Here is a 20,249-nt window from a genome sequence, read left to right as displayed (position 1 = left end):
ATCACAAATTATTCCTTTTTCATCAATTGTGCCCAAAATTAATTACTAAAATACTTACATAACACACTGAGCTGGACTGTACTCCTCATAGGACTGTCTCTCTGCAACGCCTCGTGTCTCGCTTCACAGGTAAAATCAGCGTAATCGTCATCAGCCGTCGCCTTGAAATTGACCCTGAGGACAAGAGGATAAGGTTTATAATCAAATGAGAAAAAAAATGAACGTTGATGTTTTAAATGATGGGAAAATTTGTCTTAAACTGTTCTTCGGTCTCCCGTGATGTTTGATCTACTGGTGTGACAAAATTTGTTGTAAGCTAATTGTATACTGGATTAAGTTCTTAGTTTGATCAAAAGGACCTTGAAATGATTCCAACCAATACATTTAAGTCCAAAATGTTTCATCATCTCGGTAATTTTGCACAATCCGTCAGTCTATCAGTATTCTTATGTACAAAATCTTGTGTCAAGGTGTACGCTATTTAACTCCTCCGAAATGGCTCGACCGATTCTCGTAAAATTTTGTACGCTGGGGTAAGTTTGAGTATCGCACATCTATTTTTTATCCCTCTAAGTATTATTTTCTGCACCTTGGCAAAACGTCGTTTGCTGGGATGACTAGCATATTATGATGTAATATTCCACAACTTTCACACAACGCCATCTAGTCTCAAACTACATAAAACTTAGTTTGCAGTATAAGTACTAAGTTAGCAAAATATCCAAATCTTACTAAAGCATCCTAATTCAGTTTTTCTACAGAAAATAATAAAGACTTCACACAAGGAACATTTTGAACCATATGGGGTCATATTACTCCGTGCGATGGCTATTACTTGCATCTGTTGTGAACCGTTTACTAACACATGTAAATAAAAATATACATTGTTTGGTATTAAGAGGTTTTCTTGGAGATATAACCTTATGTTATTGTCAGTTGATGATGCGTTGAGTAAGCTGTGGAAAGGTATTGAATACAAGCAAAAATTATACAAATTAGTATGTTTTTCAGTTGAAAAAAAAAATCATAAAAATATTTTTTTGTTGGATAGGTTTATAAATGTTTAAACCGGAAGCTAAGAACGTTTCGGTTTTACGAGTATGTCTGTTCAAGTCCAAGGGCTTTTATGTCTGTCCACCCGTCTGCCACTTTTGTATCTCGTTAACAGTGATTGCTTGATAGTTGGAATGATCACATATAATGTGCCTATTTCTGTTGCTACTATAACAATTAAAACTCCATATCAAGGACAACTAGAAGCTGTGGTCATAAATTTGAAGTGTGATTAAATCTGTTACAAATTTGCCTCTCATTTAGCCTTAGACCAAAAAGGGCAACGAAAACGTTAGTGATACCGCGGAGTTGAGATATCAAAATACTCGGGATAGAATACTAATTCGGGAGCTATGATGACACAGACAGACACACTTGCCAACCTTAAACTCTCTTTTTGTATCGATCTTAACGAACATTCCACAAACTAAACATTCATTCAAAACATTGTTAGTATAATTTAATTACTAACCAACATATTTAGTTCTAATTTAATCTGCGAGTCTGTTCAATTCCCCCAGGAAATTGCCAGCGTAGGTATGATTACAAAATCCGTTTTGGATCGGAATTATCCATATGCTAATATATAAAGCTGAAGAGTTTATTTGTTTGTTTGAACGCGCTAATCTCAGGAACTACTGGTTCAAATTGAAAAATTTTGTTTTGAATAGACCATACATCGAGGAAGGTTTTAGGCTATAAACCATCACGCTGCGACTAATAGGGGCAAAGATACAATGGAAAATGTGGAAATAACAGTATAAATCATAACTTATAACTTCTAACCACGCGGACGAAGTAGCGGGCAACAGCTAGTTATTTATATAAATAGTGTATTGTAAATGTGCTTTTTTAACGTCAGACGGGATTCGAACTGTTTGTAATGCTCGCTTAACGAATTAAGTAAGGGACGTCTTAGACCGAATGTATTTTTTTTCCATTGCAATTAATTGTTCATATCAGTATAATTACTAGATGTTAAAGTTTTACTCTCATGTAAAAAAACAAGTTTACTGTTATCTCCAAAGTAGTCTTATGAAAATCTGAGAATTCTACTAAAAACGCTTCAGTAGTTTAGCCGTAGAAGCAAACCATACAAACTCACATTACTTCTTTTACATACTCAGTGATTACCAAGATTTATGTAATCTATATCTATACTATCTATACTCTATACTTAATACTTAATATATAAAGCTGAAGAGTTTGTTTGTTTGATTGTTTGTTTGTTTGAACGCGCTAATCTCAGGAACTACTGGTCCAATTGAAAAAATATTTTTGTGTTGAATAGACCATTCATCGAGGAAGGCTTTAGGCTATAAACCATTACGCTGCGACTAATAGGAGCGAAGATACAATGGAAAATGTGAAAAAAACAGGGCAGGTATAAATAAATCATAACTTATAATCTTCTACCCACGGGGACGAAGTCGCGGGCAACAGCTAGTATTTCCATAAAGCTAGCTACATAAATATACGGAACACATTACAACGTGAACGTGATACAAGCGAATATAGAAAAGATTTGTTGTATTGCAAATATTCTATGCATTTTAGATTTTAAAGAAAATCTTCGCAGATTCAGAATTGGACCAACAGATGTTGTTTCGGAAATACATTTTAGGTTTCTTTAATAATATTAATAAGTTCTTGATTTATTATAGTTCCTGATTTCACATTAAGATAGTTTTGTATGCTCTAATTTGATTTACTAACTCCAAATTTCAACACTAGATGGCGCTTAAGGTTGATGAATGATCACTGAATGATGATCAGGCTGACGTGTAGTTATAGAAATAAATAATTTGAAGTATTTAGGCGATAGATTGAAAACTGATGGTTTCACGGCAGATTTTCTTTTTTATTTTGTTATTCTGATCTTTTCAAATAAATCCATAAAATACACATACTGAACTGGGTTCAATAATCAAGTATAAAAACCCATTTTTATCAACATCATCTCCCGGTACATAAGTATTGTCCAACACACTTTACAATAACTCAAAAACTAAAAGAACATAATATCCTAATATAAAAGCAAATTGTGGCCACATTCCTCTAAATATTCCTTAAAACATTCACCATTTGTGGGCACGCATTTAATTTCAGACGGGACATGTCCCGTAATTCCCTGGCTGTCACTTGCGCGACGTCCCGAATCCAGTTTAATCCGGTTATATCGGGTTAAATCTGCAATAATGCGGAATTTATTTTGCTTTAGACTTTTGAAGTACTGTTTTTAATAGTTGCATAATATTTTCGAATTAGTGTTTTGTGTTTTGAATGCATAATTTTTATTATTTAGGTTTTTTAGTTTTGTAATTATTCCGTTTTTTAGTTAAGTTACTTCTTACCGGGTCGACGTTTTCTATGTCTAGTCTCAGAAAAAATGAAAAAACAAGCTCAGGAATCGCTGCTTCTTTTGAAGTCAAAACAATAATTAGTGATGCATCCATACTCTTTTTAGTGTGGTACTGGTCTACAATTATTAGAACCATTAGGCTCCTGAATATATTGTACTAAACCAGTTCAAATAAATGAATTTTTTTTTTTACAAAGAAATAAATCAATGCACAACTACACCCGACAATGATTGAAAACAGAAATACTTATTTAAAATATATTTTTATCCCCTGAAAAGTGATTAAACAACTATAATTGATATCAATATTGATTCCAATCACGGGTAAAATATGAGTAAACACTCATACCCGCAATTACACACGAAAAGCAAAAAACAATGGTCAAGTGCGAGTCCGACTCTGAGGGTTCCGTACAAATAGAACAAAGAAAAACAATTAATCACCCAATCAAATTCATGCTCGCAATAACCGTTGCTTAACCTCGATCTTTATTTATTATAATAGGGGCATTAAAAAATCATAATATTTGAAACTTCTGACAGTTTTACCATCACAGTTCACGAGATACAGTTACAGATACAGCCTTTAGACCGATGGACGGTCAAAAGCGAATGCTCGGTAATAGGGTTTAGTTTTACCCTTAGTGTACGGAACCCTAATAAATATAAAAATCGGTTGCAATTCATAAAAAACACAAACTTCATCCAACATTATTTACTGCCGATACAGAATGAAAATATATCGCAAAAGAAATAAAAAATGGACGCGAATACAAAAACTCCTGACAAAATTAAACGAACTGCAATGCGTTAAATTTTGCTTGACAGGTAGACATATCGTAGCAAAACACAGTTTTATAAGTCCCGAGATTCGCTAATATAAAATACTAGTTGTTGTCCGCGAGTCCGTCTACTATAAATCGAAAATGATCCCACAGGAACATAAAGCCGAGATAAAAACTATCCCATAATATGTTATTTTCTAATATATAAAATTCCCGTGTCACGATGTTAGTTACCGTACTCCTCCAAAACGGCTTAACCGATTTTTAACAAATTTTAAATGTGTATTCAGTAGGTCTGAGAATCGGCTACTATTTATTTTTCATACCCCTAAGTGATAAGGGTTGCTCAGACTAAAAATATTCATTTTATTTTTTGTACGATTTTTTTTGTTTTTATTTTTTTATAATGTGGCATTAAAAAATATATACAACTAGAAGTAATTTATTAGGCAAAACAACGTTTGCTGGGTCACTAGTAATCTATATGTGTACAAAGTTTCGTCGAAATCCGTTCAGTGGTTTTTGCGTAAAAGACCAACAAACATCCATACATACAAACTACGTGTTTATAATATTAGTAGGTAGTAGGATTACGTCTTTGTAAAATTGCTACGTTGTTGGCACAATGCATATTTCGTTATAAAAAGATTAAACTAATTAGCTTATTTTTATTACACTGCAGACTTTACAACCATATTCTTGCTTCCTTTTAATGATAAATTATTTTGTATTCTACGTTGCAGTACTGTATTAACAAGGTTTTGCTTTGTCACGGCTTTGTAAAGAGATTTAACTTTATATGGACCACATAAGTGAAGAGCGGACACTTTTATTAAATCTTAAGATAATCCAAGCAATTTGTTGGAACATTGTTAGATTGTAACATATTGCAAGGGTTTCCGTGGTAGCAAAGTTAATTTAACAGCACGAGTTCTCAATTAGGATATCGTTGCGAGAGAGTATAAGTAAGATGTGTTGGTATGCCCAATCAATCAGGATATGACAGATTATATACGTCCCACTGCTGGGCTTAGGGCTCTTCTCATATAGAAAAGGCTTGAGCACGGTATCACCACGCTAGTTCACTGTGGGTTAGAGATTTTAGATTCCAACCTTTGGAATGCAAAATGCAATTTGCGAAATTTTCCGTCATCGTTTGTCAGTGTTATTTTACAATAATTAAGAAAGTACAAATAATAATTATAACTCTAAAAATTCACCTTCTAACTTGCGTGCTCACAAATCCAGGCGTAAAATCGCAAAGCCACAACGACATGTCTAAAACAAATTATTCGATTTTTTGTCACGTCTTAAAAATGACTATCGTTAAAAAAAATACGTTACATCCATAACCAATACGCGATATGCTGTATCAACAAACATTTGTAAGTGTCACAAATGTTTGCCTCAATGATTAGCGTCGCAACATTGCTCTTTGAAACCAGGATCAATGATGATTATTAACGCATACCATCCAGTACTTCACATCGGTGTATCCCAGAGAAACAATTGAGTGTGTTTTGTTCCATCCCTTTGTGCCATATTTGAACGGTTGTGTGACAGATGAATTGTGATTTTGGAGAATTGATACACTTTGAGTTCGACCTGATGTCCGTATATGACCAGTACGGACAGAGTCAGGTCAAAAAGCCTATTTTTTCCCCTTAAAGTTAATGTTATTGCAGGTTTGGAAGAGACGCTCTACGATATGTAGTGCGCCAATAAATGGTAGGAAATTAATTCTAGTTTTGTGAGGGTTGCAGAATTATTTGAGATACATTCACATGACTCCCAGAATCAGAACAAACATTTCCCGATTTGCTGATACTTTTCTAAATTTCAAAACTTAACAATGTATTAAAGTAACGCTCTTTGAACACATCGTTAACGGGTTTTGAAGTTTCATCATCATCCTAGCCTTTTCCCAACTATGTTGGGGTCGGCTTCCAGTCTAACTGGATCTGCATCCGGCAGCTACGTACTAGTGTTTTACAAGGAGGGACTGCCTATCTGATCTCCTCAATTCAGTTATTTGAGTAACACGATACCCCTTAGTTAGACTGGTTGTCAGACTTTCTAGCTTCTGACTACCTGTAACGACTGTCAAAGTAGTATAAATAACAGCCGGGATCCATAACTTACCATACCGTCTAAAACTCGTTATGACATAGATGGTCACCCATCCAAAGATCCAATCATTTTAAGCATAGCTTAACCTGTAATCGATCAACTTGTTCAGTTATAGTTTAGCCTCAAGCCAGCGTTAATCGTTAGTCTGTTGATTTTAAATAAACTGAAACTGTAAAGTTTTGGAGTTGGATTCAAACCGGCTTAACAGCTCTCAAAGTTAAATACTTTAGCTTAAACGTCAGATGTACCAAGTACCATTGTAGATACTATGATACAATATAGATTATGAATACAATGAAAACTGAAAATGAATATTAATAGGGTTAAGTGAATTCAGAATGCAGTTGTTTTAATCTTAGAGGAGATTTAACTGCTGTATTATTTCAAACATTTTTATAATAACTATCGTGAGACTGATTCATTATTAAATGATGTAACGGTTTACTCACGCGTATTTATCGGGGTAGCCCGACTAGTTTCGGACCCAACCGGGTTCGACTCGCGATCCCGCCGCGTCTGCTCATGATTAAGGACTCCGGTTGGGTCCGAAACTAGTCGGGCTACCCCGATAAATACGCGTGAGTAAACCGTTACATCATTTAATAATATTTCAAACATGCTCCTACGAGCCTATTTGTACGTTCCAACTTTTACTAAATTTTCAATAGTCTTGTCGTTTAATAACTTAGCTTAATTTACTCATAGATCGATATGTTTCAACACACGTATCCAATTCACAAACTAGTCAGAAACCTCCTTAAATGTCTAGATATTCCACTTTAAAGTGACAGTGACACTAAAGTGGCCTTCGTGAACGGAGGTTAAGCTTTAAGAGAATTGATAAATTTACTTCACATTTTATAAGTTTATTTCCATATAATTTTTAAAGAAATTCTTTATGTGAGGCGTAGCCCAATTTCAGCAAAATTTTTCTTCAAAGCAAACTTCAATTCCAAAAAAAATTACAATCTCAAATATATTAAAACTAAACCAATATAAACCTTATTCCAAAAACCATAAAGTCCATTTCACATAAACACTTCACTTGCGGTCACATGATGAGCTTAATCCAAGATGGCGGCCGTTACCTCAGCAAAAGTATTCGTTAACTAAAAGGGCAAGGATGGTTAAAGTTTAAATATTTCTCATGGAGAGTTGTCGAAGTATTTGGGCCGTTTGAATGTGTAGCATGTCTTAATCCTTTATAGTTAAGAATGTCCAGTGTTCGCACATACTTCGTATACAAGTATTCAAGAAGGAAATTGTTATTAAAAATGCTGTTATTGTCACTTCGTTTGTTTAGAAAAGAGAAAAAATACGTATCCAATATCTGTCTGACGGTCTAAACAGTTTTTTTGTCAAATCTATACGACTAATATATAAAGCTGAAGAGTTTGTTTGTTTGAACGCGCTAATCTTAGGAGGAGGAACCGAGGAATATTTTAGGGTATATTATTATATCATCACGCTGCGACTAATAGGATCGAAGATACCATGGAAAATGTGGAAAAAACAGGGAACATTATTCATCTTCGAGGGCTTTCGTTCAAAAATTCCTAACGTCTATCTTCTAACCATTCGGACGAAGTCGCGGGCAAAAGCTAGTAATTTATACGTACCTTACTGTTTATCCCTTTTGTAAGAGAAAAGTTATTTTCGTTACAACAAAAATCCTAGAACACACAATAAGACCTAACTTTCGTAGCATGACACCAAAAAGTTACAAAAAGTAACCTAATTTATATCCCAATAAAGTTTCATTTACAAGGGCCCTTTAAGCATAGTCAAGGCAGCATAAAATACAAAATAACATGCAAATATGTCGCGTATAACTCCGTAACGCGTATGATGGAACTTTCCAGAATTTCAGACAACTTTCAAATTGATGTCTGGAACAAAATGACAATGGAATGGATTTATTTAACTTATTTGTGACACTTTTGTGAATAGTTGTACTGTGCGGTTCGGCGAAGCATACTGCGATATTCGGCGTAGCTTGGTAGAATTTAAAAAAGCTGTTCTGATGTTTGGAGAAAAGCAACTGATGCCAAGAAGAAAACCATACTTTGATCAGCTGATGATAATTCTTTTATTAGGGTAGATACAATAGAAAAAAGGATTCCGCTGTCTTTCTGACACTAAGTTGTTTCTCCATGAGCTGTGACACGCCTATAAGGAAAGCTATAAAGCTAGCTTAAGACAACAAATTTTCAAGGTATTTTAATGATAAAATATCAAATAAATTAATATGAAGAGCTTACTTTCAAGGGCTTTCGAAGAATGGCTCATTAAGAACAAAACTTAACATTAAGAAAATTCGCTAAATTGTTTCCTGGAATACAGACCTACCAACTTGTAGGGAAGCTTAGGTAATGACGTATGTTGTATGTTAAACACGTGTAAAAGTGTAAGGTAGAGGTTACAGTGCATAAGCGGTAGCGGGGTCAGACGCGAGAGCGATTGAGTTAGCGATGATGTGGTTATAGGGTGCGATGTTTAGCTTTGTAAGCTTTATAACCGTAAGAAGAACTATTTTATATTCGAAAAGAGAAATTTCGAATGATTTCGGTTAGTGGAGGATTCATATTATATTGCAAAACTCTTCTCAGTCAAACCGACAGAAGTCAGTATCTGGTTTTATTTTTCTACGATTCCCTAACAAAATATTTTCTTGAATGGAAACAGTCCGATAAGAACAGATAATAGGAAACCGATATAACAATACTCGTATCTCTTATCAATTTCGAAATTACTTATTTATAACATTCTAGGCACAGTATGTCACTACCGTGTGTTATGCCGGTGAGAGTCTCTTGCCTCGAATATAATTTTTAAAAGAATTAGGGCCGTGAAGCCTCATTTTCCATGTATCCTTTTTATGCGGTTTCTTAAATTTAAAACATCGCGCCTCTTGTCAACATAGCCACACCCTAACAGTAGGTAAATCACATGACCGACATTTCAAAAGCCAGTAAAATTACAAATTGAAATTACAAGACATAAAATACATCTGCAATCATATTCGAAAATTAATTGCAAGTTGAAGAGAAATTTGAATACCATTAATTACACATTAAAGAACGTCTCTCATTAAAGGAATAATTAAGGACTTGAATTAACATCTATAAAGAAATACAATACCGTTTGGCTTTCGCTGACCTATGTCAAATTTTGACAGGAATTGTCGCAACAACAAATTAGTTTGGGGTACGGAACCATTTCCTTTAATATTATATTTAACCGACATGATGGGACCGTTTTGGCTTCGTAAATTTGAACCCTGGTTAGAGTTATGTTTACCTGTTTATTAGTTTTAGTCACGATTCATATTATTATGGCGGCTTGGGTACAGTTGGTAGGAAACTAGGAAGTACCAATTCTCGAGGGTCCAGAGTAATGTTGGTGGGGACTAAAAATCTTTCGTCAAATAGATAAAAACCATCTACTGAATGCATAAGAAGTTTAGCCCTTTAGTTAGGAGATAATCTTACGAACGAGTTAGCTCGTCATAGATACCTGTTTGTACAGTCAAGAACAAGAGTTATGTCATGTCTGTGTCTTTGTGGCACTGCAGCATTTGAACGGGTAAATCGAATTGAATGTGATTTTTACCTAATGGGAACCTGGTTTTCGTGCAATATTATTTACTCTTTCTATGTACAGCGTTTTAGTAACAAACTTAACGCTAAGCGAAATATTTGAGACAACCGTAGCCATATTAGTAAATTTTCCTGTTTGTAACTTTTAGCTTAAATGTAGTATTTTAGGCATATAAATAAAATGAATAAATAAATGCGGACAACATCACATACATTGTTCTGAACCCAAAGTAAGTTGCTAAAGCACTTGTGTTATGGAATTCAGATACAACGAAGGTACCACAAACACCCAGACCCGAGACAATGTAGAAATGTGAATTTTTACATTGACCCGACCGGGGATCGAACCCGGGACCTCAGAGCTAGCGACACCTTGAAACCGGTGCGTACGCCACTCGACCACGGAGGTCGACCAGGAGGCATAAATAAAGTACTTTTAAGACTTTAGCTTATTAATAACGGATATAGACTTTAATCGCATAATACCTATTATATGTATGTGACAAAACCTTCAACTAGCGAAAACGAGTCCACCAGCTTTTGCAACTGACTGTACAAAATCACTTTTTGTTCCTAGCCCATCATAACCAGTTCGCAATTACTGTGAAGTCCTAGGTTCCTGTCCTGTTGTATGCCTTTAAACGACTTAGTATAAAGCGTAGTATGCCAGTTTTTAAATTGCGTAAGAAGTTGCTTTTTATCTAGCTGGTGTAATAGAGGGAAAAATTATGTAGTTCAGTTCCTATTTTGTTTTATATGGTGATAGGTAATTAAATCTTGTACTTGTGTTATCAACTGAGTAGATAGTTTAGGATTTTTTATTTTAATAAGTTACTAAAACTGTTAATAAAAGTCATGTCATTATTAATTTATTTGCAAAGTCGGAAAGTGTAGAATCTAAAATTATCTTGGCAATTAGAGAATTTGGGTGTCAGTTTAAAAACATCTCTTCCTGGTCCAATCATTTTTTTTTCAAGTATGCCGTTTTTCGGGCCCTTTCAAAACGTTACAATATTGACCCTAGGTGAATCTAGAATATTCTATCTCGAATTAATAACGGCCTACTTACATGTCGAATTACTCTTTCCCTTAAAATAATAATCATGATAAACTTACCTCGATATGGTGGTGTACCGGACAGACTTCGGGTTTCCATTCGCATTCTCCACCTCACGGATCTCTTCTTTGGAAACTGTAACAATGAAAATACATATTAATTAAAGGGCAACCCATAATCAGCCAACTTAAGAAGGACCTATTTTAAGATCTACCAAAAAATACGAAGAATCGATTTGATGAATTTCTATAACAAACTCTGTGTCAGATTTTTATATTAGAATAATTCATCAGCCTATATGTCCACTACTGGACATCCCCAATTGCATGCTATGTCCGGCTACCTATTCTTTGACTAATTGGCCACAATACATCCTCGTGGATTTGAGAAAATTTAAGAACCTTTATTACATCAAAATTATTATATAAAAACCTCTTTCAAAGTATCTTAATACCAATACAACGGCACGGATAGAAGAATAGTTGAGGTCACCACGCCAAACCCATTGAACGCTCGCTATGCGTCGTGGGTTTAATCAACGCACTGGACAAGCATTTGTGTGATCAACAAATGTCCTGAGTCTGGGTATCTTTGCGCATGTGACTTGGATGTTTGTGAAATCAACCGCGAGATAATTATTAAATATTTAAATGCTAGAGATGTTTATTTTTCCAAATCTAATATATAAGATTCCCGTGTCACTATGTTAGTTACCGTACTCCTCCGAAACGGCTTTACCGATTTTTACCAAATTTTATATGCGTATTCAGTAGGTCTGGGAATTGGCTAACATCTATATTTCATAACCCTAAGTGATAAGGGTTGCTCACAGTAACATTTTTTTTTGAAGAAATTTTTGTTGTTATTTTTTTTATAAAGTGGCATTAAAAAATACATACAACTAGAAATAATTTATAAAGCAAAACAACGTTTGCTGGGTCCGCTAGTAGCGAATAAGAATTGAAAGTAAGCACTTCTTTATACACCCAAGTAGGTATCTATAAAGAGCTAGTATCACCACGTTAGTCTCAATTGCAGTTTAATACACTTATATATACTTTACTCTATGTCGATACACTGCCTTAATAGGATTGCAGGTTGTCGAGAAATGCGAGTCGTTGGAACGAGATCCTCGTATTTCAGAGTTTCAAACGAGATTCGACCTTAGTTTTCTATAGTGAAGATGTGTTAGTGATGTTTTGATAATGGTATTAGGTGTTACATGTAAATTCAATGTTTTTGATCTTGAAATCACTGATTTTTTTTTTAAGGGTTCAGGACCTATATTTAAAAACCAAAACTAATATTGAGGCTCGAGTTTCTGTCCGCCTGTTGCCACAGTACTTCATGAACCTTCGTAGATAGAAACCTAAAATTTTCAATGGCGATGTATTTTTTTGGATAGCCTGTTTTTCATCAGCGCGGAAGAATCCTCCAAATCCCATCAAAGACTCTCATATCTTTAACTTTTCACATATTTATGTGCCCATGCGACACAATTCCTTACTGCAATTGAATGAGATTTTTTTATGTACGTTTGTTACCCTTTTACGCCTAAACTGCTAGGATTATTTCATGAAACTAGTCCCGATAACAAAGCGGTACACAGCGAGTATTATGCTATACTAGCATGCCCCCTTGTTCTTGCTTAATTATTTAACCTTATGTTATATTTAGACTCCGACGAGTTAATAGACATATAACCTGTGTCAATACTATAGAAATAAAAAGAAGGTCGTTTCGAATAAATGTATTCTTACAATTAAATATTAAATACACATAATTAAGATATTCGTTTCATTGTCAATTAAATTTAGGTTTATAAAAAAATTACCTAATTAAAAGAGATGTTAAAATTAATGCTTCTATTTTTGTGCTAGGAATAATTACGCTTTTGTAATTTCGAGTCATTTAAATGACTTTTTTGTTTTAAAATCTTTAGTTTTCAACGAAATTAAGTTGAGAGTTATATAAATTTGTAACAGTAAAATAGTTCAAACATATCTTGTCAAACGGATTTATACACTAAAATAATAAATAGCTTTTTCTGATGGAAAAATCAAGATAAATAACTGTAGAAAAAGTTGCCTACAAAATTATTTTCGTCTCAAATATTGTTCGTAAAATAATCATTTCTTTCTTACAATAAAACAGTGTTAGGTATTCATTCAATTAAAAACAAGTATTAGAACTAAATCTTCACTAACACAAACCCTAAAAACACACCCCTTCTTATTCACACCTAACAAATTATCCCAAACACACAATAAATAACTAAAACAATATTAAAACTGAGCTCTAAAGGGCGTTACACATTAACGTAACAACTATTTTAAGCAAACGCTTTATTCGCGCGTTGTAAAGGTGTGATCACACACGCGGGACCACTTGTACTTAATTTAAGCTATCTAGGCACCGACAGTGTCCCGCTGAGAATGTAGGAGGCATGTAAACTCGAATTAAAATTTAGGATAAAATCAGGACTGCAAGGAGAAATAGTGAGAAACTATTTTCTTTTTTATTTTGGGGCAAGGTAAAACAGTGAACTATAATGGTTTTTTTTGGGGCATTTGAGCTGTGAATTTATAAAGAGACTGCGGTTGTGTGTTAGGATTACAGAGAACCGAAGTTAATGTAAATTTTTGTTCTAAAATAAAGTCATGTTCAGGGTGACTAGACTGTGGGTAAGACGCAAACAATACATATTGAGATCTCTCTATGCCTGAGAAAGAAGGTCAAGACGTTCTGATCTTGGTTTAATATTTGACAGGAATTAAGGCTTAGGTACTATAAGCAACTATGTTACTACTCAAATTGGTTGTATAGGATGGATACGAAGGACAAGAAACTGGCTCGCAAGAAGCCTATAGTGGATAATTTAAGGCCGTTGATGAAGATGTACTTTTTAAAAGTATCACTACAAAAATTTCTTTTGACCAATCACAAATTGTGATAGAACAAATTGCATATCAAACTCATAGACTATCTTGACACAATCAACAATCTTTTAAATGGAAGAGGTTACATTGATGGAAAACAAACAAGACCAATGAGATCTTATTTTTCTGCGCACTATAAGGAAATGAAGACAAACTTGCAAAAATAACGTATTTACTTTGTTAAGAGCCACGCACGTACCATGAAACTCTTTAAGTGGGTTTGTGGCCTTTGTGGGAGGGAGATAGCTGTCTCAGATAGTTTTAAAAACTCATTGAGTTGCGCACATATACTAACAGCTCAATCATCTGATCAAGGAGTCAAAAGCTGGCGTTCCCTCTTTTGTTAAATGGTTGAGAGGATATTTGAACCGACCAAGTCACATCTGTTTTTTAAAGCTCATTTATTTCACGAAATCCATTTCATACGACGGAGTTTGTTCCTATATCCTGTCTTCCTCTCAAAACATTTGAAAATCTCCTAACAAAAATCATCAAGTATTTCTAACAGATTCGTTTCTACCAGAAAAAATATGACAGGCAAGCACTTATGTTCTCATAAGTGATCCATGGACCGTTTTCCTTAAAGGTACAATTTTTTCCAATTTGCGGAGCAGTACAATGTGTCCTCCGCGCCGTGTGTTTACTGTAGCGATGACGTCATAACACAGTAATGCGTTGCGATCTCTGGTGCGCGAATTTGTCGAAACGCCGCCATTTTGTGCAGGAATAAAGTGCTCTGTTACGTTAATGTTCTGTTTATACCCCTATGGCTGGTATTAGTCGCTCTGCGGGTGTTCCAAGAAGAATGAGTTGCAAATTTGATTATTTTACGCAGACTTGGAATATTTTTAGTAACTTAAGAGTTCACTGGATATAAAGCTATAAAAACATATTAACAATCCTATAGTTGTAATCTTAAACTACTATCCTGGATTTCGTTCTAGACTTTAAATGGGTATCTATAAAGATTTTACCACAAACGAGGATCAAACCAAAACATAAGCACTAAAAGCTAAGTATCCAGGCACTGCGCCAAAACTGTATCAAAATTGGTTTGACAACGATAGCTCTAAGAACAATAGCTTTTGAATATCATAAAAACCGACGATAAAGTTCAAAAACTTGATACAATAAAAAAAATACAATATCCAATGAATGGTTTTGTTAACAAAACATGTTTCTAAAAAGGCCATAGCAACAACGTAACAGCAATAGATGATTATTAGGAATTTGATGAAAAATAAAATGAAAAATATAATTTGTTAAAATTTTTTTAAAAACCCATGTTATTTTCTCCCTAACAAACTCAATGGCAAGCATAAGCCGAAACCACTACGAAATCCGGATCAACGGCAAAATAATTAAATCCCAATAAATCCTATCACAGCTAGGAATATCGAAAGCCAATTAAATCTACTCGTTTTAAATCTGTCAACCCTGGTTCAGAGCGGTAGTAATGAAAATTTTCGGGCAAACTTATCGAAAGCAGCGACGCGGCGACGTGTATCCGACAGATTTGGTACGACGGTATTAATTAGGGAACCCTTGGAATATTTTCGTGGCCATCTCATATTTTGAGGACTGACAAAGTTTTTTCGGATGATTTTTAGTTTTAAATTTCCATGCGAACAAAATGTCTCTTGTCATTCGTTGCCTATGGAAACGTGTCGTTTCATTTTTAATACCGACTACTGCACTCGTTTGGAATCACTGTGTAGCGAGATTTTCACATAGATATGGAATAAAAACTATCACTCAAATACTCATGCTGTACGGGGATCAAATCCACAGTACGTTTCGCAGTAAGTAATTGGCGCGGTGACCTTATACCATTCAGTTGTTTCTGCATTCGCTACAAGTAACTTTATCTAAGTATAAAACATTACCATCACACTAATTGAATTACTCAGACTTGTTGCTTTCGTCATTTCAATTATAATTTGTATTTCACTTTACTTCTACTTTAATATTTTCATTAACCTAATTAGTTTCAGGAAGAAAACTTAGTTTTAGATATATGTATATGTATGGCCATATACGTTTCCATTATGCTTTAATTTTTTGGAAACAGGTTCATTATTATAATGACATAGTTTCATTTCCAACGCAAAAGTAATATTATAAGGTATGACAATAAGTAACGATTCCAACATTTTCGTAAAAGAAAGAATTCAATTTCTTCGACTAAATTCTCATTGAAATTACTTTCTACATCTCCAATTTCATAAAGCTTAGTATTCTTATAACAACAACGAAAACATTATCGTAATAGATGAAATAGATATCTCAAAAAAATCTCCAAAGAATCTAAACAATCAATAAACAGAAGCTAAAAATGGAATCGAATAAATCTCAATTCCGAATCTCGGAACGTTCAGTAAAAAAGTAATTTCATCTAGAGACATTTCGAATTGTGTCTTCACTTTTTTGTCAGTTACATAAGTATTAATAAGTCCCAATGAGTTGCCATCTGCCATAAGCCCTGCTATTGGAGCGACCACAAAAACTCCTTTCTCCCAATAAATAGACGGTTTGAAAACCGCAAAATGCTCACAAATGTCTTCGTCGTCAGTTTAATCTACAAGCTATAGCGATTCTGTTTTTATTGTTGTATTTCTATTTTCATATAACCCTCATTCAGTTATTTCTGCTTATCAATGTTGATTATTATTAATTCATCTATAATCTCTCTTCAATCACCCAGACTCCTTACTGTTTTCGAAATAGTTGTAAATCCACATTTGTATATCTATGGTTAACACACTTAAACTAATTTCATGAATTACATTTTCATTCACCTTAAATACTCATCTTATTTGTATACGTGTATGGTTTTTGTGTTTTTCATCGGTTGTTGAAGCCATTATTTCTTCTATAGAAAATTGTTCTCTCTTGTATCGAAGTATCTTATAACTTGTATCCGCGAGATAACAAAACGAGCCTTCTACGTCGGTCCTTTGATGGTTTCTGTGTTATTGCTGCCATTGTCAACCAGATATAAGTATATATTTATATTCACCGATACATTACTTACATGGATTGCTTACCAAGATGATATCAAATAAGAATGGAGTTTTCTTATGGATTCCTCCATTGAGTGCATGTTGTTTTTGATTTATCAGCAAGTTTTTTATTTTCTGCCATGCTCCTAATTTGAAGTAGATAGATATTCGTTGTTCTATTGTCATTGAAGTTAGATTTTTATGTTAACAATGCATCAGCCTTGTGAGTAGGCTTTATAATTTTTTACATTTTTCCTCGTTCTTTTAATCTCCATTAATTTGTACACAAAGGTGGATATTTTTTTCATAATAATGTTAGAAACCTCTGTATTAAGGTTCACATTTTCCAGGAACATACAATCTCGTTATTCCGACGATATAATAACATATTTAATTTCGGCTTTACTTTTCATTTGTGAAATTTTCCAGGTATGTTTCTAGCTCAAAAACTAGGGTAAATTTCCCAGGTCGAGATTTCAAATTCAATGGTTTATTGGAAATTTTTGGCAACGAAATTCTGAGAAGCAGTAGCAGGTTGGAATGTAGAGGAAGCGAGTCCGTCTCAATTGCAAAACGCAATTTCATCATCGAAGAATTTGAAATCTGACTTCGTAAGTAAAAATGTATGGCAGAAGTTTTGGGAAATCCGACAAATATTTGGTGACCATCGGGATTTGTGCGTACTCAGGCATATGATTTGAGCAAAACTAGGTCAGATTTATCGACTAAATATCATCAAAACCCTATATTTAGAACGTCCTTAAATACCGAATAACCTCTAGCCTCAAAAACAAATGAAATTAAAAGGGACCGATTTTCCGAAAATACCCGATCAAAAGTTTATAAAGCGCAAAGAAATCAAATTAAAAACTTCAATGATTCCCCGATGTTGATAAAATTGAGGTTGGGGAGGAAATTAGTTTTTTTTCTCCGTGATACCTCGGAATATGGAACGAGGCGTACTTTTGGAGGGTCATGTCACTGTCACACGCCGTTATTACTAGCGGAGTCGAAGCACAGACTTATAGACGCTAGATGTGGCTTTGAATAATATAAACCTTATGAAAATATCTGTATCAATCATTGGGGTGACATTTTCTACTCAGAAAAAACCCCGTAAATTAAAAAAGATTAAAAAAAAGTATTTTTCAAAGGATTTATTTTAAAACGCCTACGTAATACGTTTTCCACTAAAAAGGCCTAAAATGGCAAGATATTCTGGTTAATTTTATTATAATGACATGTTGTTTTTTAGCCAAACATCTCTCAATTATTTGACCTTAGACTTTTTGACCGAAAACCTTTCCTAAATTCCAAGGAATTTTGATTTTCTTCAAAATACCGTGAGAAAACTAGAACATCTGAGTACGTTTTAAGGGTGTGTTAAGTCACTTCAGTGGCGAAAACTCTGACCCTAGGCAGTACATCAACTTTCAAGAAGGTCTGTTTTGTTTCCATGTTTGCCTCAGAAACTCCACTCAGTAGCTATTCTTGCTTTCCTATCCATTACTTTATAGGAATAATAATAATATCTCGAGTAATAAGAAAAAAGTCAAAATATATACGTACCAAGATAAGTTTTTAATATTTATGACTGTATCACGTCTGTCAGAATTATGTAAACCGTATCACGATGCCACATCTAGTGATGTGCCTAAGCCAGATCTCTAGTGATGCAACTAACGAATATCGACATCTAATATTTTATGCCATGAAACTCGGAGTGTTGTGACGGGTTCAATATCGACTTTTTTCTATTAATATTTGTCAAACTTTAACATCGTGTCAGTTTGCTTGATTTTGTTTAACATGCGTACGAATTGGGATTGGTTTTTGGTGGAAAGATTTTTGTGGTGATATTTTAAGCCGTATTATGGGTTACATAATTGACTAGTTTCATTTTATCCGGTTTGGCGGTTCGCTGAGATCGGAAAGAAAGTATTGAGGACTCACATTGTTTTTATTAAGATTAGTGAGCAAATATGACAATGACTTCGGCAAAAAGTTATTAACAATGAATGAAAATATTTTTCGTTAAATAAATAATTCATGTATTGGCAAAATCGATTATAAAAATAACTTGTTGTGAGTACATTTCAATTCATTTGAGGGAAATTGTGTACATTTGCTAAGTAAGGAATGTTAATATTGTAGTTATATATATTTGCTTAAAGTACGGAGTATTAATTGTTGTGTAGTCTTGTGTTTCGGTGTCTATTCAACATTGGCAGAAACTCTGGAACGGAATATTCCGATTAGAAATGCGCATTAGAGAATAAGTCTTCTTCACAAATAGAAATACTATTTGAAGGTTTGAGTTATTACTATATGTATTTAACCCACACAGTGAAAAACTAGAAAGAAAAAAATGAGTTACCCTAGTGGCAGGACCGTTGAACTGCCAAGCAATGGTTATAGGTTCAAAACCCGGCACGCACTAATGTCTTTTCAAATCCCCTTTTTGAAGAAGAATTTTGAAGGAAAACAGGGCACCAAAATCAGCAAACATGTTTTTTTTTCAGGATGTGCGCTACGTCAGAGGCCTATTTATCCCTAAGAGAAAAAGTTGAATGTCAACCATATAAAAAGAAGAACAAATGGCATACACACTTAAAAAATAATAATATCGTCACATCCCTTTCCTCTATCACACTATCGCATGATTGAATAACTTAAATTGGTGTTTAATCAATCACCCCTTAACAGTGATTAGTGGAGTTTAGCTAATAGAAAATCCTAATTATTTCATTATCTAATGTAAATGAAATACAGTTGCTTTTTAAAATGAATTTTGTTCTACGGGTTGCCATTCCAATTAATATGGTTCAAAATGGAGGAGATAGTTTAGATTTGGACCCATCAATGTTCGTCGTATGTCGGAATACAATACCACGAACCATATATTACCCATTAGTAAATATTCACCGAAACGACGACTGACAGACCCATCCCAAGAGAAATATCGATACATTTACATCCACATCACTACCTACAGTTGATTATATCGATATCACGACACCACTTCGACGAGCCTCGTTATAGCACACTGCAATTGTTTACTAATTGAAATCGAAAACTTGTTTAATTAATGACCGTAGCTGCGATGAGCCAATTAGTGTTGTGCCGACCAATTATCGAGAAGTGTTTAAATAAAACAGACTAATATTAATTTCGTATTGTTTGTAAGTGTTTTGAAGATCGAAAGTTGATCAAAATAATAAGTTGATTGTTTTTTAATATACTTGAAGATTCATTTGTTTAATTTTGTTTTGGTCTAGTGGACAATGAAGGACTGGTAGGATTACGTATTAGATGAATGCAA

At 34.1% G+C, this 20,249-nt stretch overlaps 1 long non-coding RNA gene across 1 annotated transcript in view; it reads right to left on the bottom strand.

The window, feature by feature from the left end:
• LOC113505158 overlaps positions 1 to 20,249 on the bottom strand; it is a 36,771-nt gene that overhangs the window by 14,275 nt on the left and 2,247 nt on the right. The window contains exons 2-3 of the long non-coding RNA XR_003401606.1: positions 11,046 to 11,121; positions 59 to 174 (exon numbers count right to left, since the gene is read on the bottom strand). This is a non-coding gene — a long non-coding RNA (uncharacterized LOC113505158). The remainder of the gene's footprint in view (positions 1 to 58; positions 175 to 11,045; positions 11,122 to 20,249) is intronic.

This window comes from Trichoplusia ni, chromosome 24, assembly GCF_003590095.1.
Source record: "Trichoplusia ni isolate ovarian cell line Hi5 chromosome 24, tn1, whole genome shotgun sequence".
In the NCBI taxonomy this organism is placed as follows: domain Eukaryota; kingdom Metazoa; phylum Arthropoda; class Insecta; order Lepidoptera; family Noctuidae; genus Trichoplusia; species Trichoplusia ni.
Note: the sequence above shows the minus strand (reverse complement) of the source record. Positions and strands in the feature narration are given on the sequence as shown.